Source organism: Lonchura striata, chromosome 3 (genome assembly GCF_046129695.1).
Source record: "Lonchura striata isolate bLonStr1 chromosome 3, bLonStr1.mat, whole genome shotgun sequence".
Lineage (NCBI taxonomy): Eukaryota > Metazoa > Chordata > Aves > Passeriformes > Estrildidae > Lonchura > Lonchura striata.
Window position 1 is genome coordinate 55,704,009 of NC_134605.1, and position 26,784 is coordinate 55,730,792.

The 26,784-nt window shown below is 40.2% G+C and overlaps 1 long non-coding RNA gene across 2 annotated transcripts in view; it reads left to right on the forward strand.

The window, feature by feature from the left end:
- Positions 1 to 26,784, forward strand: part of LOC110476021 (uncharacterized) — a 75,002-nt gene that overhangs the window by 711 nt on the left and 47,507 nt on the right. The gene's annotated exons all lie outside the window — the stretch shown is intronic.

The following is a 26,784-nucleotide window of genomic DNA, read 5'->3' on the forward strand; positions in this document are numbered from 1 at the left end:
AGCGCTGTCAGCGCGGCCGCCCGCTCCCCACGCCCGAGGGACGCCCGGCGCGCCGCGCTGCTGCCGCGGTGTCGGCGAGGCGACAGCACCCGCCCGCCCCGACGGTGCGCCCCGCCGCTGGGTGCGGGCACATGTGTGAGGCGGGCGGGGCGGGCCGGGAGGAGGGGCCGTGTCCGCAGGAGCGGCGGGAGCCGCCTCCGCGCCCGCTGCCCGCCGCCGCTCCTCCCAGGCCGGCGGGACGCGGTGGCGGCCGCCCCCAGCGGCGAGCGGGGCGCACCTGCGGGGGGCAGCGCCGGCGGTGTGCGCCTCCCCTGCAGGTGGCACTTGAAGGCAAGGCGCTTAACATGTTCGTTCCCCAGAGCCGCGGGCATCGGTGGCAAGCGCCGGAAAGACAAAACCGGCGGAGACTGACTTGGCGAGATAAAGGCCGGTGCAGAGAGGAGATCGATGCGCGAGAGATTATCGTAGTAAGACAGGGATCTTGGCAAAACGATGTCCTCAGTGATTATAGAGATAACAGAACCTTGTAATAAAATGTGACGAACTTTAGGGCAACACTTTCGGAGGGGTGGTTGTGAACAGAATTGTCCTTTAGAAATGACTCGGATCTCATGGATCCTCAGGATTTTCAGAGGACCTTCTGTTCAGAGCTCCAAGGATGTTCTCCCCTGGTTGGTGTGATTGTTATCGGATGTGATATCACAAATAAGAACGACATCAAAACCGTTCTTAAGCTGTGCACTCAATGTTACTGGGTGCTTAGTTCGCACACCGCTTGTTTTCACCGGTACCTTTTCGTGTTCAGTTGTTTCAAATGCGTGCAGAGGCGCGGGACTGCCTGATGGCTGATTATTAGGACTTAGCTCATTTACTGTCTCACTAATGAAATCAGAAGAGCTCCCTGGCAAGGCAGAAAAAATATCTCCTGGTGAACAGGAAGGTGACAGAGTAGCAGTGATTGCTCCCACTGCCTCATTGTGGATGCGCACTTATTCTGCTCACCCTGCGCGGAGCACCTCCCGCTATTTCAAGAGTGATAATGACAAAAGTAGAGAAGAAACAAGTTGCAGCCTAAGAGAAAGATCCTGGACATTTTAGTATAAGTATGTGCTTGTGCCACAAGCAGGGGGAACCAGTGCTGCTCAGGGCAGGTAACAGTAGCGGAATTGACCACACACTCTTTCGATGTCTATCTGATAATTTGTGGGGAGGAAGAAGAGGGAATGGGAAAGGGGCATCACTGGACTTCGAGAGGGATATAGATCTGGAGAATTTGTATTCCTTTTTTCATTCTAAAGTGAAAATGGAAGGAGAAGGACAAGTAAGCTATTAATGGGCACTTTCAGTAGATAGCATGTATTGCTTCATGGCCAGAGAGAGTATTTTCATCATCGTTCATTGAGTAGGAGAGAGCCCATTTAGCATTGCATTTAGGAGGAGCTTTAGAATAGGAGATATTTTTGTCTCTGGAAATAGCTATGGACAAATGAAAGCAAGAACTCAGAGATTTTACGTGGTCAAAGACACTGCTTCTTTATCCCCTGCATGTATAGTCATACACAGAGCAGGAGGAACAAGGCTTTAAAACTGGGCTTTTCTCAGAGACTTTAATCTCTGGGTATGTGCACAGAGTGTGGGAGCCTCTCTCTGTGCTTGCCCTTTGTTGCACCAAAGCCATCAGAAGAGTTTAAGGTAAGCCACAAGTACACAATTAGTATTTAGCCCTTTGAATACAACTGTGTCTGGCTGTGGAAGGGATGGGGAAGTTGGGGAGCAAAAATCAAGGCTGCCAGGAGATCCATTCTGTATCTTGTGTCATAGCCAGGTTTGTATCATCCTCACTATCAGAAGGCCCTTTTGTGCATTAAAAATGACTTAAAAATTACATTAAAATGTCATTTAAAAAACCCTTAAAAACAGATGCTGAGGTAAATTGAGCTATAATACACATCTTTATGACTGCTCACAGAAAAGTGATTGCACAAAAAAAAGTATTATGCTTAAATAAATCAAACTTTTGGCAGGTGCAGATGAAAACTTAGGATGAGGAGAGGGCTGGCAAAAAGCCCTGGGAGTTGAGCCTGTTTATGACAGGCCTCATTAAACAAACTTTCAAGGTAGGGGAGTGATAGTTGAATGCACCTCTTTGGAAAGTTATTACAAGTCTTATTTCAAAGGACATAGGCAATGTGAAATAAGTGCTTAGAATAATGCTTTCAGATGGTAAAGGTCATTTTGGCTGTAATAATGTGCGAGACCCTTTCTTCAAATAATTTCAGATAGTATAGTACTGTGTAGCCAAGATTCTGGTGAAAGGGTGTTTGTGAAATTGAAGACCAGTAATTACTTCTTGTTGGTAGTAGTTCAGCTTTTTCCTTCTTCATAGAAATGAAGCAGTCTTAGTCATTTGCATTATTTCTTTATTCACAGATCACCCGTGTTGCCTTTCTAGATTGTGACAGTGACTCTGCAGATAAGGGCAATCTGCAGAGTGGCAAATACTATATCCATTAGTTGAAAATAAGTACTTTAAATTTCATAATCTCTGAGTTCTTCTGCCATTGTAGAAAATAAAATGTCACTTCTAAATTTAATAAATGTAGCTATAAGTGATAGTTTTTGTGTTTGCATAACAAGTCTGAAGGGTGTCAGTTGGACCACATTGATGGTTGGACTAGATGATCTTTAAGGTCTCTTCCAACCTGGACGATAGTCTTCAATTTCCTTATCTGGCAAGGCTACAAAGCAGATTCATGACATTTTGTTAAGGACTGTAGTTATTAGCTGTCCTTGATAGTTAGCTATATTCTTAACTATCCTTGACAAACTAATAATTTTACTTTTGCTGAGTTGGAGCTACATATTGAATGAGAAGAGTGTAAGATGTTCCAAAAAATGACCACTGTAGTTAATGACATAAGGGTTTAGAGGAAGTTAATGTGTGATGTAATTTAATACAATAGTAAGTGGAACAGTTCAGTTCATACAATCTTACAATTTTCTAGCTCTTAGGTATTTGGCAAGTTCAATTCCTGGTCATTGGTTAGGCTTTCCAAATCCAGTAGGTCAACAGAGGAGAGATTGCTGCAGCTCTGTGCCCTTAGGTCCAGCTAATAGCTAGACTGGGTTTGTATTCCCAATAGTCAGGTCTATAGAACCCACACATAAACATATACACACATCTGGCCCCACAGACCAGCACAGACACAAATAGCACTAAGAGAAACACAAATTGCACCAACAGCTTCACCCTGCTCCCTCTCCGGCTGTTCAGGGTGAAAATCTCCTAGTGGGAATATATGTGTGTACATGTACACCATAAGGCTCTCCCAGTGAGGATCTGGATCAGACAGTTTGCCCAGTAGCTGCTCCCTGCATCCCAGCTGTTTGCACATGGACACAGGGGCCCTGAGGCTGCAGCCTTAGTGTACCCAGTGGCTGGCCTGTATCCCTCCCTTTTCCTGCCTGTATCTCTTCCTCCCTTAAGCATCTTGTGACACGTTTTTGTGCAATCCGAAGATACTCTTCTCCTGAATCCCATATTGTGTCCCATATCCCTAGCAGTGACACCCCACAGTCTGGGAAGTGCTCCAGGAAACTACTCCCCTGTGGTGTTGGTTATAGTGCTTGGCCCATGGGGCTGAAGCTCCCCTGTGACAGCCTGGGGACAGTCTAGGGAGAGATCTCATTTCTCTGATGACATTATTGGTGTTCTCCTACCCGCCCTTGTGTCCTGGGGCTCCTTCCTGTGTGAGGAGATGGGTCTTTTTTTGGGATGGTGGTTCCTCTGGTGGCTTCTGGAGTAGCCATGGCAGAGAATTATTTAGGTTCCCCCACCTAGTGCTGTCTCTGTCTCTCCCTGCACGTGTGCAGATACAGATCACATAATTTAAGAGTAATCTCTGTCAATCTCACTCTAAATACTGATTTCTCTAATATGCCAGAAAGGCAGCGTTAGGCATACACAAAGGATGCTCCTGTTGGAGAAATACTGTCCACAGAGACTGACTACTCTGCCCAATCACAGATGGTAATGTAGGGAAAAATATTTATGTGGCCATAAAACAGCTTTTGCTGATGGAAGGAGATTCAAATAGATAATTTAAATACAGTTATATACTTCTAGGAAATCCTCAGAATGCACTAATAAAATATTTGTTATGGGCCTCACAGGTTCCACAAGGCATTCAGAAATAAATGGAAAACTCTGAGCCATCATAAATTGCCCTGTGACAAATATAACTTCTAAACTACAGTGTAATGCCACTTTGGTAGCACTAAAAGTAAAGCATTATGTGACACTAAGTAATTGCCACCCATTATGTGATTAATGAAATTAAATAATACAGTGTGGCAGAATAAAGAGCTGACTTTGATTCTTGGAAGGGGAGGACACTAGCAAAATCTCTACAGAATCGGCAGTGTGATATCTGGCTTTTTGATTTATCCATTTTGATTTATTTGTCAATTGTTTTGACAAATAAATTATTTTCAATACCAAAAGAAGAGGGAAAATGAGGGATTATTTTGAGAATTTTCCAATGTGTGTTTTGGTTAATTTTAGAAATGATGAAAAGTTACAGAATTTAAAATCTGACAAGCGCTACTTCTTTTCAAATGAGGAAATAGTCTCAATTTCCTCCTGTGTGAAGTGTGAGCTTATGATTCTTTCCATAAACCCAACTGTGGGATTTTGTTTCCTGACATGTTTATGGAATTTAACATTTCATTGTTTCTACCTGCTTACATTTCCAAAACTTTTTTGTAGGCATCCTATATGGATCTGTTTTTAGAACTGCGTTATTTTTTCTGTCCTTCAAACTCATGTCCTGTTCCCTTTTATATATTTCCTTGTTTATTATTTCCTTTGCAGCCTTAACAAGAAGTGATAAAACATACATTTGATCTATCATAGGGAAATCTGTCCAGTGTAACCCTGCTGATATAACTGCCATCATTCATGTTCCCATATGACTACTCTTAATGTGAAATAATGGGGAGTTTTGAACAAATGGATAGTTTTACTTCTAATTATTCTTGCATACAAATGCTAAAAATGATGTGCTCTTCAAATATCCAGTTTTCCCCCTCATGAAAGCATAAGCCAGAGCTGAGGCACTCTGAAATGAGTCAAAATAAAAATTTAGCACATCTCCTCCCAGCCTTTATCTCTCTGTTCTTCCACATGCAGAAGAAGCTCACTTTACCACCATATCTGCAGTAATTTGTAGGGAGATAATTTTAGAGGCTCATATAAATCATGAAGGCAGTGTCCTCACAAACAGTGCTTGCAAAGGCACTGGGAACACACCCAACTGAGAGCAATTACCTACAGGCGTGCCATGGGCTTTGTTTTTTCAAACCTTTCCACAGTAAGTGATACTGCAAAGTGAATTAATCTCTCTTTTGTCTTCCCAGCAAGTATCAATTAGTGTAAAATAAGGTCCTCTGTCTTCCAGCTCATAATTGTTGTTTCTTGCTTGATTTGCCTGCTCTGACAATTGATACTCAAAATGCTCTTGAAGCATTCTTGCTTTGCTTCTTTCAGAATGGAAGGCTGTCTGTTTTTGTAAGACAGCACTACACTTTAAACCTTGCACATAACTGATGTAAGACATAAGTAGGGCTAGAGGCTAAGCAAAGACAAACAAAAGAAAAGGAAAAGGCACACTGGAAAACTTGAATACCACAGAGAGTCTGATGTCAATCTGGCTTCTCATAGCACCAGGTGCAGTCCTAGAAAAATCCCTGCAAATAGAGATGGAGGCTGAACCTGATTTTGTTATTGAATAGTAGGAACAATCACCTTGAGATGTAACATGAGTTCTTCAAGTTCAAGTCATCAGAATAGCCACAAAAGGCCAGTTTGACCAAAAGGTTTAGATATTTGGTCACAGAATCACTTCTTTCCAAAATGTAAAGCTCCATACTTTTATTTGGCTGCCATGTGTCACTAGATGCTAAATATTTTGTATTTGCAGTGATCACTGGAATAGGCATTGGTGTTAAAATTAACCTCACGAAGGAAAACTTCTTAATAGCTGAACTGGGAATTACTGTTGTACCTTTACTCTGGCTAAGTAAATGGTTAATTATCCACAATTAAATGGAGCAGCTTCCAAAATAAAAGAGAAGTCTTTCATGTCCTTTTTTCTCCCAGCCTCCCATGAACTATCATCTGCTGTTTAAGCACTCTGCTAAAAATTGTTCTTAGGTCCTTCTGATCTTATGAGAGATGAGAGCTCAGGCATTCTACCTTCTTTGCAGGGTGTCTTTTTCTTGGGGTGCATATTAGGATATATGAGAGAGAAGGCATAGGAGCAGCAGCAGCAGTAATTAATGAAGTGACATGGACACCTAGCAGTAGAAGGAGTTGTGTCTGTGATTTCAAATTGAGGGAGACATCTTCTTCAGGTACTGGGCAAGGGAACTTCTTTGTCCAAAGGATAAATTCTGATTTTCTTGCTCAAATTCACTTTAACATTTGCAAATGCCTGCTTTAAAGAAACCTTGGGGTTTGAACTCAACCCACACAATGGTCTATAGCTGACTGTTGCAAGATAATGACATTGTCTAAATAGAGTATCTTAAGCAGAGTGCTTAAGATCTCAGTTTAGATTTATGACAGAAAGCATAGCACTACTCTTTCTCAGGTTGTTTACTTGCATTTGTCCTTGTCATACATTTGACAAATGTTTGAGTTTTCATCTTAAAAGTATTCCACCTATATAAAACACAAAAGAAAGACACTTATACTTCTTCACTTATTTTTTTCCTAAGTGTCCTGGTTTTAGCTGGGATAGAATTAATTTTCTTCTTAGTAGCTGGTGCAGTCTTGTGTTTTGGATTTAGTACAAGGATACTTTGATAATACATTGACATTTTGTTTCTTTGTTGCTAAGTAGTGCTTACCCTAAATCAGACACTTCCCAGTGTCTCATGCTCTGACAGTGAGTGGGTGTGCAAGAAGCAGGGAGGGAGCACAGTCCAAATGGTCTAAATGGACATTCCATACAATAGAACATAATTTCCTGTATATGAACTGGGAGGAGTTGGTTGGGAGGGGATAATTACTGCTTGGAGATGGGCTGAGCATTCATGAGTGAATGATGAGCACTTGTATTGTTCATCACTTCACTTTCCTGTGTTGTGTTTCTTTCTCTCTTTCTCCTTTACTATTATTATTATTATTATTATTATTATTATTATTATTATTATTGCTAGTTTTCAGTTTGTTTCAATTAATAAACTGTTCTTATCTTGACCCAAAAACTTATACTTTTTTCCAGTTATCTCTCCATTCCAGCAGGGGTAGGGAGTGAGTGAATGGCTCTGTGGTATTTAGTTGCCAGCTGGGGTTAACCATGATACTCAGAAAGCAGAACTCTCTTGGTATAATGCTTTTTTCACACACTAATCTATTTTGAACAAGCAACCTGGGGAGGGGAAACACTGAGGGAGGGCAAAGAGTTTTCCTGGTTAATTTTTCTTGGAGAAGTATATCTGCCCATCTTATTTCTTTGCAGCAAGTAGAAGAGACAACAGGTAATAATCTTGGTGTCACATGACATAGGATTTCACTGGAACATGGTGATGTGTTATTGTGTTCTGAGTTCAGTATTTGTATTGTGAATATGTGCAAGCATGCAGAGACTCTGCTCAGTGAGTTATTAAGCCTCTTTATCAAATGCATAACAGAATCAGCAAGCTACACAAATTAGATGTCTGAGTCATAGTTTTCACATTTGCATAGGAGGGATAATAGTACTACTTATGACAAGATGAAAGGTCACAAGTATGTCCTGTATTTATTTATGTATTTTTAAGTAACATAAAATCTACAATTTGAAATACACTTTTATTTCTGATTCATGTATGTTTTCTCTTTCTTCCTTTTCTATTTTCTTTTTAGTTGCAAGTAGTCTGCAGTTACTAAAAAGAGAGCATAGGAGATGATTCATTTCCAAATAACCACAATAGGAGAAAGAAATCAACTTGAAGATTTCACACTTATCTGTATAATAAGCACTTCCAGTTTCTCATCAATTAGTGATTGCAAAAACTAGTTTGCAGTAGGATATGACATATAGGAAAATGACCTTTTAGATTGTCACTAAGATTCTGAATGCTAACAGCCACTGGTAATAGAAAGGTGTTCTGTTGGGGTACAATGACATTTGAAGGGATGGGAAAAAATAGTCCTTGCACCCCCACCCCATTAGATTGTGGAACTTTTTGTTTATTGAAATTTCTATGATTTCAAACTAGGTTAGACTATCTTTTCTCTCTTTGATTTTTCCCTTTGAAAAATCTGTAGTCTATTAGGTTAAGATCTCTTGTAATCTCTGATGTGTGACTTTGTTGTCTTTGCCTGCAAGAATAAACAGGTGAAGAAGCATGTGCATTTTTTTACCTGAGGTAAATAGGAACACATATGGGGCATGCAGTGGAAAGTTGTGTGATGGATGACTGTAAACATGGATATTGTAGTTGCATGATTATCTTTTAATGTTTTATGTGTTTGAAGTGCTTGAATTGATAGAGCAGTGGTACCCATGGTAGCCTTATTCTTTTCAGGTTTGGATATGCCACCCTTAGCATCACATTCAAAACTTCTCCTTTCTGGATGCCAGAACTTTTTTTTTAATACCATAAATCATTTAACTATAAAGAAAATGATGGGACTAATTTGTCTTTGATATTATTACTTACTGGAGTAAGTAAGGTATAATTCTGATTAAATCAGTGGAGCTTCACAGGGCAACAGGAACTTGAAGAAAGACTTAGTTATAACAGTAACCCAGGGGAACAGATTCTGTCTGCTCTCTTGATTTACTTAGAATGCAAGTTCTAGGAGGTGGGAAAGATCTTCCTTTTGCTGTAAGTAAATGTGTAGAGTGATAGACGGCCAGGGAAAAGGGTCATGGCAAAGGAGGTCACATGAAATATAAGCAGGTAAATTGTTACAGCCAACATGGCTTCTCTAAAGGCAAATCATGCCTGACAAATTCGGTGGCCTTCTACAGTGGAGTTACAGCAGTGGTAGATGAGAAAGGCCTAACTGACATCATCTAGCTGGACTTGTGCAAAGCATTTGATGCTGTCCCATGACATCTTTGTCTCTAAACTGAAGAGAAATGGATTTGATAGATCAACTATTTGGTGGGTAAGAAATTGGCTGGATGGTCACAGCCAGCGAGTTGCAGTTTACGTCTCAATGTCCAAGTGGAAAGCAGTGACCCGTGGCATTCCTCAGGATCTGGTATTGGAACCAGCACTTTTTAACATTTTTGTCAATAACATGGACAGTGGGGTGGAATGCACTCATGGCAAGTTTGCCAATGACATGGAGTTACATGATATGGTCATCATGCTGAAGGCGAGGGATGGCATCTGCAGGGACCTTGACAGGTTTGAGAGGTGGGTCTGTGCAATCTTTGTGAAGTTCAACAAGGTGAAGTGTAAAGTCTTGCACCTGGGTTGGGGCAATCCTAAGCAAAACACAGACTGGGTGTAGAAAGGATCCAGACTAGCACAAGGACTTGGGGAGGTTTGTGAACAAAAAACTCAACATGCATTTGCAGCCCAGAAAGCCAACCACATCCTGCACTGCTTCTAAAGCAGCTTGGACAGCAGGGAGAGGGGGGTGGTTCTCCTCCTCTACTCTGCTCTTGTGAGACAGTGCCCACCTGGAGTGCTACATCCAGCTCTGGGGCACCCAGCACAAGAAAGACCTTGACCTGTTGGAATGAGTTCGGAGGAGACCCATGAAGATGATCAGAGGGCTGGTGTATCTCTCCTATTAAGAAAGATTGAGAGAATTGAGGTTGTTCAACCTAGAGAAAAAAAGGCTCTGATGAGACCTCATAACAACCTTCCAGTACCTAAAGGGGACCTATAAGAGAGGTGGAAAGGGACTTTGCTCAAGAGCATGTTGTGATAGGACAAGGGGCAATGGCCTTTAGCTGAAGGAGAGTTGGTTTAGGCTAGATAGTAGGAAGAAATTCTTTACCATAAGGTAAAGCCACTGGGACAGGTTGTCCAGAGAAGTTGTGAATGCCTCATTCCTGCAAGTGTTTAAGGCCAGGCTGGAGGCAACTTTGAATAAACTGGCCTAGTGAAAGGCATCCCTGCCCATGGTGAAGGGGTTGGAACTAGATGATCTTTAAGGTGCCTTCCAATCCTAACCATTTGTGATTCTATGATTTTATGTCTCCAGAGCCTTGGTGTCACAGAGTTGGCCTGCCTGGGGCCACACCACTTCATGCTGCATCCATATCATGACCCATTGTGGGAGACTGTACAATAGCCATAGTTGATGGTATAGCTGCCATACAGAGATAGCAAATGATGCAGGAAGTGGAGAAGAGAAGCAATGAATGTCGCTTTTTGGCAAAATTTACTGCAGCAGTACTTCAAAAAGAGTTTGGGGCACTAGTATTACTAAATAGTGAGCTCTGCTAATCGGAGAGAATAGTAAATTCCTGATTTATATTTTCTTTAATGTTTCAGTGAATCTGAAGCAAAAGGAAGTTTTAGCCTTCTGGAATAAACTGCTATTAAATTCCCTTTGCTTTATTTCAAAGCAATATGCTGACATTTTTCACTTCCTGCTGAAGTGTTTGTATACTGTCAGATAATTTCTTGATTCTCTCTTGGAAGCTAGTACAGTTTACTGAGGAGCTGAAGCCTTCATTACATCTTTTATGTGTCTCAGAAGGGTATTACAAAGTTCAATTAACATTTGAGAAGTGTTCTGCAATCCTCAGATGACATGTACAGTGGAAGCATACAAAATGGTTATTATCCATTAAATGCATGGGTTTTGCAGTGTATCTATCTTTCATCAAGTTACTCCTGGGTGGAAGTGTTCTCTTCTTGGTTAGAAGACCACTTGAACTTGTGCAGCAGTACTGGCCAAATATAGCATTAGGGGGTGTGAGATTTTGCAGCTCACTGAAATCGCTTACAATTGAAGGGAGAGTGACAAATCATTGTTCAAGGCTTCATTTATATAAAAATCTTAGCAATTCTCAGTCCCACATCTTGTAAGGACCTATGAAGTCATTGTGAAAATGAGCACAAAGGAAAGGAAGTCTAGGAGGCAGGAACCACTATCCACAATGCTATTGTGTTTCACCTGCCAGACAATAATTACCTTTGCAGTCCTCTCACAACTTCTAAGGTCGAGTATCGAATAAGCAGAGTAATTAGAACATGAATTCAGAGTTCAGATTGTGCTTGTAAGTTTGTGCCTGGATATGGCAGACTGTGGGAGTATGGGTTGCCAAAACCTTGACATTTCATTAGTCCTGGAACAAATCATTTGTGCAGGAGAAAGGCTGAAGTCAGACTGCCCTCTTTGAATGAATATAGTTTTTTCATATTCAGGTATTGTGAAACTGGTTTCAAAGCACCCCATGATTCATGCTTTCCATTAGCACACTTGGTCAGTCAGGAAGCCCTTTGGATGAGGCTCCCTAAATGCAAGTGCCCAGCAGGGCATTGGACCATCAAATGCGGAATGGGGTTAGGGCACAAGCACAAAATAAAATGTAGGAAAATGCATAGGGTCCTTTAGCTGTAATACAGAAGATGCAATTGCAGATGAGAATCTGTCTCATAAATAACTCAGCGAGCCGGTGGGTTTATTTCTTCCCTTACAGGTTCTTGTAGGAAAACTTTCCTTTGTTCATGAGTATCATAAGAGTGCAGCAACTTCCAGTATCACTTTTCTTATGGCACCTGCTGTTATTCCAGCCCATCCATATTGAAACTCCTTTCTGCCAGGAACAGAAGAAGGAGGTCCAGTTCTGTAGGATGTACAGGAGGGATAGAGAACAGAGAAGTAGGGGCAGAGTGGTAAGTGCATTGAATCATGTGCAAGAGGAATTTCTCTCTCTTGAAGAAGCCTCTATTTTTCAGTTTCCTGTGTCCATGCTGGACCTCAAAAATCCCTAACACAGGTGCCTCTATTAAGTGTCCAAGTAAAATGAATCTAGTCTTCAATTTCATAAATTTCCAGGGAATAACTTGCCCATGAAAACATGTAATGTCCTATACTCTGGAATAAGTAGAAATTTTTGTTGACTAAAGCCATGGAGTTTATCCATCAGTTTATCTGTATCTATTTGTTTCCTTTTATGGCATTGTAACAATAAGGAATATATTTTTTCTCTATTGGATGTAAACTGAGGTAGGTTTCTTCCAGACTACTGTGTATGCACAAAGGTAAGGAATCCTGAACTGGGGCAGGGCACATTCCCTGCCTTGTCAGACAGCTCCTTGCTCGTGGATCTGTCAGCACAACCCTGCCCTCACTGCACTGAGTGTCCACAAGAGCACTGTGCCTGTTCTGGCAGGGGCACTTCAGAGGTGCCAAGGCTGACTCCTCACTTGTTACAAATGTTATTTGTAAATTTTCCTCACTACTTTTTTGTGGTGTTCTTTAAGCAACACTAGCAAATAAACCAAGGTGTATCAATCTGTTGTCAGGTATTAGTGTCTTCTCACAATAGATATATTTCTATTTGTAACTATTGATTTGGACTTGTCTTTGGTAGTACAGAAAAATATTAGTGGAGTAGATCATGGAGTTCAACAGCAGAGACTTTAATTTTTAAAAGAGTGAAGGGCTAATCTTGTCCCAATGTGCTTTTAAAAAAATACCCAATATCTTCTATTTAAAGTGTTTGCTCTTTCCATCTAATAGATATTTGCATGTCAGAGGTGATGAGAGATGATTACCAGATGTTTCCAGCTATCTTGGGAAACAGATTTGTGCCCAGAAGGCTGGAAGCCTTTCCCCTTTTTTCAAAAGAGGCTAATTTGTAATCCCATAATGGTATTTAAGGATATACAGGTAGGGGTATTATCAATGTTCTCTTTATGTGATCTTTAATAAAAAGATGGATCTATATTTCTATCTCAGCCTTAACTCCCACCTCCTACAAAGACCACAAACTTTGAGACCTATTTCTAGCATTAAGAGTAGAAGAAAGGGGAAAGAAAGGAGGGGAAAAGAGAAAACAGCCTACCTGTGGAGAGACATATCATGTATACAGCATGTATCTTCCTTTGTCCTCCAGATAGAAGAAAAGACCAACTCCCTTCCCTTCCCTTCCTCAGAAATGTCTCTCTAGAAGGACACTGTAAATGCAGTCAGAAGTCTATATTCCAGATTGAAACTTCAGGAGCACCAAAAAATAATTGACCCAACCTGATATAACTAATTTATGTCTCAAACAACTCCACAAATGGAGAGTACAGGCTGCATTCTCTGCCTTCTCAGTCTGGCCATAACACTACTTTAATTTTGAATACCTTGTCCTTTTGTTGAAGCAAGGTTTGGCTGTAGTTTAGAAGTTGAGCAGCTAGGGAGCAATTCACTTTAAAATTGTTTAATAGTGAAAACTTCAATAATTTACTTTTACATGTATCTTTTCCTATCTCCTTCAACAGTTCCTTGTTCCAGCCTAAATTTCTCAAGCCCATACAGAATCTCTGTTTGAGACACACAGAGTAGAAATTAATTCTTTCAGAGAAGCTTACAGTTTTAAAAGATTACTTTAATTTCAGCTATATACATAACCTGACATTTTAAAATTTGCCAAGAACGAATATCCATAAAAAACAATTTCATGTGGAGCAAAGTTCTGCTTTCAAAATGCTATTTTTTATCATCTATGATTTATTTTTATTACTTACCTGCTCTAATGCAAATTTTAAAATGAAAAGTTGAATCAAAATTAGTTTTCAGCAGTCATGGTGCTCTGTGAAATGTTTTAGTAATCCCAGAATCTCCAGTTCAGATATCAGGACCTTTTATCTCTTTCTATCCTTCCCTACCATGACATTCTCTGTGCTCTTCTCCGCATGGAATGATCTTCTACCTCAGCACCATTGTATTGGGACTTGCTGTTGTTTCTCCCATTATATTCAAAGGATTGGAATTACATTAATCAACAAAATGAAATAGAATATTCAAGTTCTGACCTTCTCCAGTGCAGGTCCCAGGGCATAACTTATTCTCTGGCTTTTAGACATTAGTACCTTCCCTGTGTCCCAAAGCAACAGAATATTTAATTGTGCATTAATGGCTAAAAAAAAAAAAAAAAAGATAAAAGAAAAAAAAAAAACGAACAAGAAAAAAAAAAAAAAAAAGAAAAAGCTTTGAAAAATGTGGGCCACTGAATTTGAATTAACATCTTGACATGGGCTTTCTAAGTGGCCAATTCAGACAGGGTGGAGTTCAGTTCCTTGAACATGGACATCCATTGCCTGGTCACCTGTTGAGTCTTCAGAGTCTTGTGTCATTGCTGGCACGTGGTGTCCTTAGTACAAGAATCCTGTCCTTTAAAGTGGATCACAGCAGCAGTTTCACTGAACTCAATGTTAAGCAGATGCTGAAGTTAAGATTCCATCTAGTGACATGTTTCTGCAGAATTCAGACCACTGCAGGGCCTTCCCTTCCCTTCCCTTCCCTTCCCTTCCCTTCCCTTCCCTTCCCTTCCCTTCCCTTCCCTTCCCTTCCCTTCCCTTCCCTTCCCTTCCCTTCCCTTCCCTTCCCTTCCCTTCCCTTCCCTTCCCTTCCCTTCCCTTCCCTTCCCTTCCCTTCCCTTCCCTTCCCTTCCCTTCCCTTCCCTTCCCTTCCCTTCCCTTCCCTTCCCTTCCCTTCCCTTCCCTTCCCTTCCCTTCCCTTCCCTTCCCTTCCACTATATGGAAGAGTTTTTGTTATGAATACCATAATCAGGAGCTATAATAATGTGTAAGGAACTGTCAGTGAACCTTCCTTGGCATCTCTTTGTAACCTTGGCTTTTTTCATAGACAAGTGTGGTATGTTAATGCTATTTTCTACTGTCTGAGAACCACCTACACCTATCTTTATCCTTACACATTCATCAGAAATCCACTGTCATCTGTAAATAAGAACAAAATTGAATTGAAGGCATTTTGCATTTAGCCCTGTCTCGTCTGAAAGACATTAACACCCATCTGTACTTAATGTAGTATTTTCAAATGTCAGTGTCTCTTCCTCTACCCATGCATCATGACTACCACTAGGCAATGCAGTTAAGGATAGAGTACAATTATTTCCAAAGATATGGCACTATAATATAAGGTATGCAAATATTTTTTACAACAATTCATATTCCTTCTTGTATGATTGTCTGCTCTTTTTGGCCACTGTTTGCCATCCACTGCATATGCACTCTTAAGCGTGACTTGCTTATCTTGAATTTGTTTTCTGATTAATCTGAGTTTCCTGACTGCTAGCATGAAAACAAGCACCCCCAATTATCTAGTTTCCCTCAGCATACACTATGCATGCATCCAGAACTGTCTGTGTGAATAGTTTCTTCAAAGGAAATACATTTTTCCTATTCATAATTTCTGCAGTAAGGGAAGTAGTTATGTTGGTTTGCTAAAGATGCACCTACACTTTGCTCAACATTGTCTTTTACCATGTCAAAGCTCAGCATGTCCTCATCTGCTGTTGCATTAGAACTCCTGGGAAAAGGCATGAAAAGCCGGAGAGACTTGGGATTGTAAAAATATTTTTGTCAAAGAAAACAGTGTGCAAAAGCAGAAAAGCAAGCTCTCCTTTTCTGTTGTTTTTTTTTTTTTTTTTTTTAAGAAGATTTTACGCTTCCTTTTCCTTTTCCTTTTCCTTTTCCTTTTCCTTTTCCTTTTCCTTTTCCTTTCCCTTTTCCTTTTCCTTTTCCTTTTCCCTTTCCTTTTCCTAATTTTTATTTTTTTCTTTTTCTTTTTATCTTTTTGGGTTTTTTTTTCCACTTTTTTCCCCTCTCTTTTTTTTCTCTTCTTATTTTTTCTCTTTTTTTTTTTTTTTTTTTTTTTTTTTTTCTCCTTTTATTTTTCCCCTTTTCTCTATCCCACAGGTTAAGGAAAACTGTTCAAACTGCTGGTCTTACCTAGTTTGGATTCTCCTCAGGAAGAGAGTGCTGTTTACTGCATGAGTGCAAACCCAGTGATGGATTAATTTTTAGTGTTATTTGAATTGCTCCCTGGATTGGAGGAAAAAAAATCAAATCTGTGGGCATGTTTTGTGAATGTTAAGCAAGCTGTGACCTTAGTTTATGAATTCCTGATTTGCAATTCAGACACAGAAGTATTCATGCATTCACCTCCCATTTAAATTACATGCTTTAGGTTAATTAAATCAAGACTAGATCTATAAACACCCAAGATACGCAGTTCTTTATGTAGCTTTATTCTTTATGCATTTAAACCAACTCTTCTAGCAAGCCTGTGGCAGTTACTGTCAGATAATGTAGGAAATAATACATGATAACCACTGGGGACAGAATAAGATGTAAGTAGCACTGCAGCATTTATGAGTAACTGTTTCAAGTGGTTTGTGTCAGCATAGCTCCAGTTAAGTTGAAAATCAGATGACTGGAAAACTGACATGAGAAAATGAGGTGAGCTAGGGTGTCCTCTGAAAAGAAAGATAGTGGAATTGGCTTGACTGCAAAGGTTGCAGTCTATTTATATTTTATCTTATATTGCTAAAATTGTATCTAATTGCCTGTTGTACATTGAGATTATTTTATATTAGTGAAGAAGATAATAAATGAATAGCCCTTTGTGCAGGTAGTGCTCCTTTCGCCCTGAATTCATATACATGCTGAGTTTCCCAAAAATTTTCAAACTTTTTTATGATCTAAAATTTTTTACAGAGTGATAGAATATCTGAAGGTGGAAGGGGACCCACAAGGATCACCAAAGTCCAACTTTTGGCCTTGCACAGGACTACCCCAAGAGTCACACCGTGAGAAGGAAAAAGAAAAAGAAGACTCAATAGGCAGACTTTTGCATCTCACAGTTCAGTCCTTCCTGATTTCAGGCCAAGGTTTTTGAGAACAGAATGGACCTGGTTCTGATACCTGGGGGAGGAATTGCCACATGGGACAAAATCTGAATTTTAATTAAACTGAACATGGTGACACCTGCAATCTCCCCACTGGTACATGACAGAAAAGTGCTCATAGCATGCACCCATCCCTTATGAAATTTTAAATAATGAGCTAACAATATATGTCATATGTCTGACAGTGTTTAAACACATAAGAAATGAATCAATGTTTTTCTTATGTGCAAGTAATTCCCTTGGTGATCAAAAAGCTCTGCAGACTAACTGTATGTGGGTATTAACCACTAATAGATTATTTGAGGGCTAGTTAGGCTTCCTGTGGATATAATTTTTGCCATGTTTTGGCAAAATAGTTCTAAAAGGAGAATGAAGTGCTAAATCCTAGGAAGGTGCAAAGAAACCTGAAGTTTGTGACAAGCAGAATGTTGTAAATTCAACACTTAAAGTTTGTTTAATATACCATAAATTGAAGAGCAAAAGAAGTTCTTCTCATGCTTGATTTCTGTAGAACATCTGCACAGTTTTTTTGATGGCTGTGAAATAATGAAAATGGGAAAAGGAGACTTGCACTCCACTATAGCTAGCTGTTGTGTGTGACTGAGAGATAATACAGAATGGAGGTATGTGTTACAGAAACACTAGGTTATGGCAAGGTCTGAGAAAGAAATGTGGTCATCTGATTTAAGACAATATTGGACTTGGTTACTAACTATAAGTTCATTTCAGCTATCTCCACTGACATCTGCCTGAGACTATTAAATCAAATAATTTGTATCCAATTGCCATCTGTGAGCTGCCTGCAGCTTTCCTCTCATTTGAGGCACTCTCTCTGACCGTGTGGCATTCCCATTTCACGTAAAATAAAGGAATCGCTATGAGATCTCACTGAAGGTGCCCCTCCACCTGTCTAGATTGAGGAGCTTGATCTTGTGAGCAATTTCAGAGCATGCTGCCCAGGTTGCAGGTGACACTGCAGGGACTATTGCTTTTTTTTCCAAGTAGGTCCCCCCTTGCTAAGCAAGAGCTCCCTGGTTTTACAACACGTATGTAAAATTCTGATTCCTGACACCACTTTCCATTTCCTTCTGAAAAAAGGATCAGTATTTTCCTTTTCCAAAGATTGTACCTTTGTTGTTGTTATTGTTACAGTTGTTGCATTGCTCATCTGAGTTCAGAGAGCTGTGAAAAAAGGTGTAAAAAAAAAAAGTCTGGTCTTTAGCTACATGTTTTGGCTATTCACCTGGGAGATAAGTAGCATGGGACTCCTGTTTAAATAATCACTTATGTCAAGAGCACACAAATGGTCTGTAAACCAGGGTGGCAACCTGAGTCTCCTCACTTTAATCTGAATGTTCAAACTACTAAACTGTGAAGCCACGCTTGCTAATATTCTATCTTGGCTGCCAATTCATTGTTAATATTATTTTCCCAGAGGTTACACTCACTAAGCAATTTGTAAACAACAGCAAATCAGATAAAAAGGCAAAAGCTGCCTTCCAGAGTAATAACAGCAAACAATAAAAAAGACCCAGACTTGCCAATACAATCTAGATAAGATCACTTTCAAAGTGAGAATTTCCAGCATACAATGAGTTCTTTTATTGAGGTGTTCTGAGAGGAACGTAATTACTGCCCAAGTAACTGTAGGCAAGCTGATACCTGTGATACATCAAAGGGAATCAAAACCTCAGCCTCGCTGAAATGATGTATTATTACATACAGCATTGTACTGTAGTCTATGGAAAAAATATTTGATAACCTTATTTTAGCTTAACTATATGTTAACTGTAAAAAATATGTTAATACTGTTGGGATGATGAAGTGCTTTTTCTTAACCTTTGTTCTAAACACCTCACAAAGGTCTATATTTATAACACTGTGCCAAGACAAAGCTAGCAATAGTTTCTGGCCATTGAAAGCCAAAGGTAAATTGACTGATTAGGATTTATAAAGAGCGAAAGGTTAATTAAAAAAACCAAAACAAGAAAAAAAAAGAAGAGTGAGAGATGGGAAATAAATTTACATCACAGAATTTTAAGGCTGGAAAGAGCCTTGGGAACAGTTTTTCCCTAGTCCTAAGATAGAACTAAATATGCAAAGTACACTTCTAGCAAATGTTTGTATGTTCTCTCAATACTGGGAGGAGGCTTCTGCTCCAAACAATGGGGTTCTGGAAACATTTTCTGAGAGGAGTAAAGAGATTTAAATGCTCAATAGTGTAAGGATTGGAACCTGATGAAATTTGACCAGATCTATGAAAGGTGTAGCAGCTGGTACTAGGAGGAGACTGGAACTGATCTCTGGAAGAAAGTCTGTATCTGCTCTATATTCTTAGAAGGAGATAGGTATTCTGCCAGGAATATTTCATTTTATTGTGGTTCATGCAGGTCAAAACTCTAGCTAACTATAAATTTGTTTGCAGCAAGATATTGGAGTGCAAATCAGCAGGGAACACCTGTGCTCAGTCTTAGCTGCTCCTGCCCTTTGACAGGAATACAGGGAGGAAAACAGAGAAACACAGACTAGAAAAGAGACAGGGAGGGGATGGAGCCATTGTCTAGGGCAGACAAGCTTCTTGTGTGGGGGGTTGAACAAAAGCATGAGTGTGAATCCAGCTTCTTCAATCCCCAAAAACTGTCCCACTCCCTCACCAGCAGCCAGTCTGACCTTCCAGGAGCCTGGCATGGGCAAAGGAGGCATCCAGCTTATGACAATTAGTTGCTGCCCTGTTTCTTTTGGGAAGTCCTCACATCACCTCTGCTGAGCCATTGCTTCCTGCTTGTAAGCAATCACCATCAGAATTGGAAGTGTCCCCAGCCAGCTGACCCAGCTGTCCTGATGGCTTTGTGCCACCAGAAAGCCCCCCACAACTTTTTCTTTTCTCCATGGGCCATACCAAGTCCTGGTCCATATGACTGCCTCTCAAGTGCTGCCAAAATAATGTTGGATTGATTCTTCTGGTAATTATACCTCCACTTTTCTCCCCTTCATCTCTGGAAGCATGACCTTCAAAATGTGAGGTAAACCTGCGTGGCTCTGTTAGGGCTGAAATCTGGGGCTTTTTAGCAGATGTCTAATCATTCTAGATGCCAGTTCTTGTTCCACTTAAACTGCAATCCAGATTTCCTGATATGTCACATCACCAAATTAGATACTGTCTTACATATCTCAGGGGTGAAATAAAGATGTTTTCAGAATAAAACTGTCAAAGAATGTTAGTTTTATTAGCAGTAGCAAAAATGAAAAGCAAGCTGTTTTGAGTGTATGCAAGATGTAAAACTTAGTGAGTGCAGATGAAAGGACAGTTTTTATGCAATGACAGCCCTAGATCAAGAAACTGAAACAGAAAAATGATAAACATACAGAAAACATTAGGTTCCTTGGTATTAAGAAAACATTAATTTTATCTCGCATAAACAAGAAAGAACTGAAGAAAGTAAAATATTAAAGACTGGTAAATGCTGAAAATCATGTAATATAATGTATTTTTTATAGATTTACTTTATAGTATTCAATTTCTCTTTAGAAAGTCGTACCTCAGTTTGCATCAAATTCTATCACCAAATAAGAGTACTTGGAACAGGTTCACATTCTTTTAATTCATACACAGGCAAAAACTTAATTTAAGTGGAGCTCAGGTTGGAAACATAGCTGAACAATTTTAGTTGTAATATATTTAAATATATTTACAGGCTATTGTAATTAACTCATCTGAAACCAGAAATGAAAAATTGAGAGAATGTATTATTAGATAAGTGAATCTAGAAATTATAAGGTATAAAAAAATTATATTTGGGTGAGCTAGGAATTGTAATATTCTCTCTTAGAACCTGTACCTGGTTTAAAGGCTGCAGTCCTGTTCACTAAGTACTTCAGAGGTTGCCTTCAATTTTTCTTCATTCATCACTGATGAAATTGCCTTCTTTGGAAGAAACCTTCACTTTCCTCATAGTGACATTGTACAAAACCTACAAGACTGCATTTGGGTAACATTAATGTTCGTTGATCTGAATTAATTTACACTATACTAATTTTTAAATATCATACTGCTTTATCTCCCACTCCTCGATGGTCTTGCTGTAAGAGAAGGCAAGAAATGTTGGTAGGGATCTGGCAAAGATGATGGGAAAGTATGGCGTTTGTAGCCCTAACTTATTTTTGTAAGCTCATTCTCCCAGTTTGCAAAGGATTTTAGTTCTGTATTCAAAGCAGGAAGGATGAGAACTGTTGGTTATGATAGAAAAAAGAAGTGTGTTTATGCCCTGTGGGGTGCCAGAGGAAAGGGCTCCATCATGTTTGCTTTAAACAAGCCTGCTTGGGTGGGAGAGCACTGCAGCCATGGGAGCAGTACAGGACAATTATTGTGCTATTTCCTTCTTCCCTCTGGCCTGGGAGGACAGCCTTGGGTGCTGCCTGTGATATTCCCTGCAGCATTCCCACAGCAGCATCTGAAGTTGGCTGAGAATCCAGAAGGGCTTTCACATTATTGTCTTGCAGTGGGAAGATAGCTGGTATCCCTTGAAAATAATTTACATGGCAGAAAGGAATGCTGAGAGACATGCTGGTGTTTTTCCTTTGAGTTTCCCATGCAGATGGTGCTTAGGAACTTAATGTAGGCCTTTCAAAGTGTTATCTTCTGTCAATGCTTCTTGCCTTCAGGGCATCTCATTTTGTTATCCCAAAGCCCACTGAATTCCACTGCAGGATTTCACTGGCCTGTATGGGTTGGGACCATATTCCAGCATATTCAGCTGCACTAGAAATGGTCAAAGATGAGCATAAGTTATGCCATATCTCAATCTGAGCCACTTTTCATTTAAAAAAATTGTTTTGAAAATGGATAAATGACAACATTTTAAAAAAAAGTAACTGGGTGCATTTGACATTCTCAATGAATTTGGCACAGTCAATGGCAATTGTGATAGTGTTGTGCTTTTTATCTTGTACCTTCATGAGTTGTTTGAGCTGGTGACAGTCCCCCATTCCAGCTTTTGAGCAACATGATTAAGCCAAATGTGCATCTTATTACTTAACAATAATTGGTTCATTGTGAGCCACAAATTTTGTAGTGTTGGATCCCCAGCTGACACAGCTCAGCATTTTCAGGTAATGTTGGTTAAAAGGACAGCCTTATGACAACTTATTAATTAATGTTGTTTTCAAGTGGACCAGTAAGATCACTATTGCTAGTTACAGGTCACACACCCTACACTAATTTTGGAATGTGAGGAACAACACTATTAGGGTTAAAAATACTTCAAACAGGTATGTGGGTCAGAGGCTGATCTACTTTTGATTCACTGGTCTCTCAGAAGGAAGCATTGAAAAACACTTAAACTTTCAGTGTGTCACTGGAAAATTCACTCAGTGAAAGGGCAGATATATCAAAATAAGTGAAGGCAATGGCTGCTAAGAGATAAATTCATTGTTTCTGAAGATCCTGACTACCTCTCTGAATACATGACTCTAGTGAGATTCTAACTGCGTGGGGTTTTAGACAGTGAAAAGCAGGTGAATAGCCAAGTGATGAAGAGCAGTAACAGATCAATAGTTAACAATGGAGTTCCATAAATATTCTTCATTTTGGCTGTAGAAAACCGTCTGCTTAAGGTGACTGTCTAGAAAATTGAGTATTTCAAAGAAAATTGTTGTCCCATGATCAAGAAGAGCTGTCAAAACCACTTGGCAAAAAACAACACAAAGTAATTAATGCCAGAGATATTTATATGTTACTGGTAAGGAGAAAAGTCATGCTGTGTATATTTGAGAGTCTAGCACAAATTGCCACACAAGTTTTGTGAGGCAGAAGGGGTGGAATGTAAAGAGCTCATAAACTGGGCTCTGAAGTAGTATTTTCCTGTAATTAAGAACAGAATATATGTGCCTCTCATTTTTTGGTTGATGAGGTCCACTCTTAAACAAAGATATTTTAAAGAATTTTATGAGTTTCTGGGTCTTATTTCTAGTGTGGCCAATGATCTCCATTGCCCTCAATCCTCACCTCTTCAAGGACTGTACTTGGGATTTACACACATGTTTTTCTAGAAAGCCATCTAATGAATGGAGGCAAAGAAGAAACTACAGATCAGGATTTCTTTTATTGCCTTATCTACAACTTTCTATGTGCTGAACCAGAATCTCTCCCAAGATTCCTCCCTGTTTGTGTATGATTTTTCTGTAACATACTATCTTCTTCTTCCTTCGGGCTTTGCCCTCTATCTTCAGAAATATCTGAGTTGAGCCCGAGGTGTCTAGTCAGGCTCATGATAACGCTGTGCAGTAGGATGAGCTGCAAGTCTCCTGAAAGAAGTTGGGTGAGCCAGTCAAGAGTTTCTTACTGTCAGTGTTTAGAGCCATCTCAAGGCGCTGCCAGCAGCTCCCAGCTTCTTTTGGACGTGGAGGAGCAATGTGAGAAGGGACGCTTCTGTTTCCCCCTTTGCCATTTAACTCCGTATCTCCTTTGTTTTGATTGTCAAAGAAATCACAAAAGGAGCGACAGAGAGGATAGCTATGGCCTTATCCCTGTTGTCTGCTCTGCCTAAGGAGGGGGACAACAGATGCAGACAACAAAATTAATTCCAAGGTGGTTTTCCTCCTGTAAAAATCAGAGAGGAGGAGAGGAAAAGTAGCTGCACCGCTTGATTTTCTCACCTGACTTGTAAATACCGGTTTCATGTTTGCTTACTTGAGCAGTTTGTGGAGAAAAAGCCGGCGCCTGACAGGCAGGCTGGAGCGCCAGCGGCTCCGAGCGCTGCGGCGCGGAGGAGCCGCGGTGCCTCCCCAGGGAGGGCGGCAGGACGCGGGCAGAGCCGGCCCGCCCGGGCGCTCCGGCAGCCTGGCCCCGGGCCCCCCAGCCCCCAGGTGCCATTCCGGCCCCCAGGTACCATTCCAGCCCTGCACTTGCCATTCCAGACCCAACAGGTGGCAATCGCCGCCCGGCTCCGCTGCGCCGCCTTCCCCGAGCAGGCTCCGCGTCCAGCGGAGCCGGCGCTGAAAATGCAGCTTCCTCTGCACAAGCTGCCGCCTTTCAGGTTACAGAAAATTTCCTGAACCTGATAGCGTTCTCTGCTCCATGCCAGAAATCTGAAGTAGAAGTAAGTGGCCGTAAACTATGGCAAAAACCATGATGCTGTCACAGAGACATTTACCTGGGGTCCTCAGGCTTCTCTAGGTTATAGTCTGATGTGGGATTTGCCCGTCTTCTTCTGTTTTCATTTCCATATTTGTTCCTGAGATATGAAAAAATAAATAATGTCAGAAAATGAAAGAGTGTGTGGAGAATAGTGCTGTTAGTGAAACTAAGAGTTCATGCATTGCCATGGAAACATTCACCTCCTAGCAACAGTTTATTGATAGCAAAATGACATGGAAAGACAAGAGCTGATGCCTTTGACTCACGGGAGAACAAGATATACTGCATTTCTACTTCTCTACCTTCTTTGTGGTTCAATGTGAAAATCCCTAATGGACATTTCTTTTCATAATTGTTTGTTCTTGTGTTGAAACATTACTTGCTAAGAAAAGTTCATACAGTTGAAGTATTTTAGCTGGCTATCTGAAAAAAAATTAAAATGCAGCAAAGAAGCACAAAAGCATTTCATTACTTTTTCCCTTTAGAAATGTAGCAAGATGTTTTTCGATTAACTGAAAACATGTAGAAGGTCAGTTCAGTGCTTTCTGTCCATCTCTGCATTTCCCAGAACATTTGCTATGGCCAAAATTATTAAGATGTCATTTGTAGGATGCAGGCTGGAATCATCCGTGGTACAGTCTGCATTCCTTTTGAAGCCCAGGGAATGCATGTGCTGGGAGGCACTGGAAGTCTTTATGTGCCTTTGGGTTTGGGTGGGCAGAGCAGGACTCATGTGCATTTGCTGAGGAAGTGCATTTCCTTTACTTTCCTGAGACACCGTGGTACAAGAGGCTTCACCCCAGTGACGAAAGAGTAGCACAGCAGTCACTGTGTGTGGAAGGAGATATCTTTGACAGCAAGGACCTGCTGTTAACACTATTATTATTATTGCTGTTAAGTATAATAACATCGTGGAGTCCCAGCTGTAAAACAGGATTTAAATGTGACTTGTTCCACACAGACATGGGAGGTGTTTTTACTTAGGAACTTAATGATTAGTTTGTTTGCCAATGTGATTGTTCATTGCTAAGTTATTCATTGTTAAGAAGAAAACCCAACAATTCCTTTATTAATTGTGTATGTGTGTGTGTGTGTGGTGGGTGTATGTTTGTAATAAATGTTTCTGTCAAAATAGGCATTCCAATAGCCATTTTGGAAAATCAAGAAATGTATTATGTTGTTTTGTACATAGCATTACTGAAGTGTAAACATTTGTTTAAGAGCTTTGCTGAATTGGATCTATATAAAGGACTCCCTGAAAATTGCTTTATTTTGATAATAACAGGGAATCATAATATTTGCACAGCTAATAAAAACCATGTTTCACAAATGTGACCTTTTACCTGTACATGAATTAAAATGGAGCTAATGAAATAGAGAAAATAAATCTCAAGAGAAATTAGTGATATTTACAAACCCTGAGTTTATAAATCCTGCTTATTTACCTACTTAACTTATTTTTTTAAAAAATGGGGGTTTGTGCACTTTTTGTTCCTTCAGCAGTATTTTCTCCCTGGAAAATCGTCAAGGCCTGCTTGGGTGATCGACAAGCCAGGCTGATGTTTTGATACTACCATTGCATTAGATTTACAGTAAATGAGAAATGTAGTGCTGAGGAGTCATTGTGGGAGCAGTCAGAAACGTGTGAAGGAGAGGAAGAATGCAATAATGTCAGCAATATAACTAGGATTTTCATGCCTGCTGCTTAGGTGCAGAATTTTTAATGACAGAGAGAGAAGCAGCATCTAGAAAAGAATGATGATAATTAAAGCAGGGCATAGACAGACCTTATACTGAGGTCATAGTTTTCACTCTAATGCAAACAGCACTTGAGCTAACTTGGGCTAACTCCTGTTCTGACCTGGAGTTCCTTCAGTGCTGACTGTGTTGCAGCATTTCCAGAGCAGGACTGACATGAATTACAAGGTGGAGGACTCTGATCAGCTCCTTACTTGTTTCCCAATAGTAAGCCATAAATGAGAAGTAATCCTGAGAGCAGAAAGTAGACTTGCCAGGCTCTTCTCAATTGGCACTGGATTTTGCGTGGTCACTCTGGGGCCCCTTGATATTATTTCAGCTCCAGGTTTGAGAAAGGTGGAAGACATAGGAGTGGGATCGCCCTAAAGAATTATAGTGGAGCCTTCTGCATTTCCTCATTTCTTGCAAAGCAAGAACTAAGCAACATCTAAGCAAGTTACCACTGTGAATGGTGGACTAGGCTTTGCCATGATTTTTACTTACTCATTCTTGTATTTGAAATTCTTTTTTCTATTCCCTGTTCTTTGATAAATTCTTCTTAGGGTTAGAGGCAAAAGAGGCCATGCTAAAGACCTTTCAAGGTTAAGGCCAGGTGTGCATATGTTTGTGTGAATCTGTGTAGCAGCACATCATCAGGTAGCTTAGATGAAAACATGGTTTTCCTCCACTGAACCCTTTACAGATTTGAAAAGATATGAGTTTTGGAAAGAAGCAGGCAGGCAGGAAATAGCTGCAAATTTTGCTTGTCCCTCTCTCCAGAGAAGAATGAGGAAAGAGTTCTGCATATCAAGGTTAATGATTTATCCATCTTTACTGAAGAATAAGATGAAGAAGTTCAATTCAAGTAATTGGAATTGAAATTCAATTTTCAAGAAATGTGATCAACAGTATTAACTTTCTTGCAGGGGCTGGGGGAATATTAATTTTTAGATAGAAGTAATTTTTCAATTTTAATAATTCACATTAATTCAGGTTCTGTGGTACACAACTAATGCTTCT